We start from the raw sequence: 2,894 nt of genomic DNA on the forward strand, positions 1-2,894 counted from the left end.
ACTGGAAATAGGACCTTTAAGCCTGCCAATGAAGAAAACACCACTGTTTGAACTATGACTGTTGAAAGAACCTAGGAAAAGTAATTTCATTTACAACCTGTTAGCTAGTTAACATAAAACTTATGTTTTAGACATCAGAGGACTGGGCATAAAATAATGAAGTTACTGTTTCAATACTGATGCCCTTACAATCAGCGAATAGTTAGACAACATTTTTGTTTTTTGGCTTAAAAGTATATACTTTATTCTTTTACAAGATGAGTATCAAAATCGAATTAACTCCTTGTCTGTATTCAAATAATTAAGCCATTTTAGGGGATCTCACAACAGAAACTTTTTTTTTAAACAAAGACCTATAAATTGTGATATAGTCATGCCCCTAACTTACATCATTGGTAAATTTCCATGTTTACTTGTTAAGATATTTTATTAAAGTCAAGCCTTCTTGCATTACCTAAAAAGGTAGTGACTAATCATGAACCAGAGCTTCTGACAACAAAGGAAAACCCACCTCTATCATCCTCCAGTGCTTGCTGTTGCCTCAGAGAAAATGTTGATGGATTTGGGGTATAAGAAAATATAGGAAACTCTACTTCTTGTAACTAAAGATACAACAGGAGCTCCCCTGGAAAGCCCATCATAGTAACACTCCACTAGCAGCCTTTCTTAGCCACAGGGAAAGGCCTGAAGGATAGATCACCATCTCCTTGCTACAACAAGCTAAAATAAGGAAGGTTCTGGATTCCCCACTCCCTCATTTCTTTCTGTGGCCTCTTTAAAAGAAGCTCCTTAGAAGTGGATATATGTATATGTATGGCTGATTCACTTTGCTGTAGAGCAGAAACTAACAACATTGTAAATCAACTATACTCCAATAAAACAATTAATTAAAAAAATAAAATTTTTAAAAAGGAAGCTCCTTAGGAAGTCTGTCCAACTGAAGCCTTTTTCATTGTCAATGTTATTTAAAGCTATTATCGATCACTGTCCTAAGGAACAAAGCTATTGTTTTCTCTGCTTGCTGCTCTCAAACAACAAGGTGACCTCAAGCCCTGTATTGTGAGAGATCACAAATTCCGGTTCTGTAAGGCGTAGAGCACATGAAACCTTAAAGCAGATGGCCTGAGCAGCATCACAGCCGGTAAAGGCTCTTCTCGGAAATCAGCTCACAGACCGAAGCATGCATCCAAGGAGAGATAAGTCCCAAAGCCCTTCTGGTGACCCTGAGTGGAAAGTGAAATGGATGTTTGTTCTGCAGATGGATTCTCTTCTCATTCTGTTCCCGGCGAATTTAAGGTTCATTCTTCATCGCGAAAGAATGCACAGACGAAATGACAGGTAAGAATCAGATTTATTTAGAGAGGAACACACTCCACAGACAGAGTGTGGGCCATTTCGGAAGGCAAGAGGCAAGATGCTTCAAAATGTGGTGTGGTCAGTTTTTATGGGCTGGGTAATTTCATAGGCTAATGAGTGGGAGTATTATTCCAACTATTTTGGGGAAGAGGCAGGGATTTCCAGGAATTGGGCCACCACCCACTTTCTGGCCTTTTATGGTTAGCCTCAGAACTGTCACGGTGCTGGTGGGTGTGTCACTTAGATGCTAATGTATTACAATGAGCATATAATGAGGCTCAAGGTCTACTGGAAGTCAAATCTTCCGCCATCTTGGACCTAGTTGGTTCTCACTCGTCTTTGTCATGTACTATGGCTATGCCATTCTTTTAAAGGCTGTGCCCTGCCCCCTTCCCTCCTGTTTCAATTCCATTCCCTGTGGCCATTATCCTGGGAACGTTTGGAGGTTGGGTTGATATAAACAGGCTACTAAACAATTGGTGGGTTTGAAAGATGTGGATTCTGGCTACTTACCAAGATCTGAGAGAACCTTAGCTTATGCTGCCGTCAGAGCCCTAACAAATAGAAGAAATCCATACAGGACCCCCAAAAAACAAGCATCAAATAGGCAAAGGGCTGCTTCTCCCCAGGAAATGGGAACTAGTTTGAAAGGAGTAATTCAGAAACAAAGATGAATTTCAGATGGAGCCTGAAGAGGTTCCCTTGGGAACCATTTAGGAAAGCTTGAGTTCTTTAAGAGCTGCCTGGGAAAGGGGAGTGAGGCGCCCTTTTCTCTCACAAATTAAGTACAAGCCTCCTGGATTCCAGGCACTGGCAGGCACCATTTAACATGACAAAAGGCAGAAAAGCCTCAGCTAATTACAGTCCCAGGAGGGAGGCAGGTGGCCAGCACTTTCTGGTCTCCACACCCTGTCACAGAAAATGAGTCACAGTGAACCTAGTTCGGAGCCCCTGAAAGTACATTTATTCAGGAACCACTGTGTGGGCCAGCCCAAGACAAAACCGTGAACCAGGTGAGGGTGGCCAGGTATCCTCCCAATGTACACTTTTCCAGCCCCCGTTGGCTCCTGAGCACAAGCGGAATGTTATCTCCTCTCCCCTGAGATATATGATTTTTCTGGTTTGTCATATCGCTAGGATGTTTCAAAGAGAATTAGCATCAGGACCACCTCTATCCAAGTCACAGAAACACCTCCAAGCCCAGGACGCAAATCTGCATCCCCAGGTTGGAACTCTCTTTAATTCCCATAGCCTGTCTCCTTTGTATTTTTACCTGCATGTCTCAGAAGTACCTCCGAACTCAGCCTAGACACAACTGAGTAGCTCCCCAATCCAATCCTACAACACCTCCAGGATTCCCTGCCTTGGTTAAAACACCACCATCCAGGGAATTCCCTGCTGGTCCAGAGGTTAGGACTTGCTTCCACTGCAGGGGGCCTGGGTTTGATCCCTGGTCAGGGAACTAGGATCTCACAAGCAGCTCGGCCAAAAAAAACCACCACCATCCAACAATTCACCGAAGGGAGAGTTCCTCCTGT

The sequence above is a fragment of the Monodon monoceros genome, unplaced genomic scaffold (genome assembly GCF_005190385.1).
Source record: "Monodon monoceros isolate NGI ecotype Baffin Bay Population unplaced genomic scaffold, NGI_Narwhal_1 Super_Scaffold_17, whole genome shotgun sequence".
Taxonomy (NCBI): Eukaryota; Metazoa; Chordata; class Mammalia; order Artiodactyla; family Monodontidae; genus Monodon; species Monodon monoceros.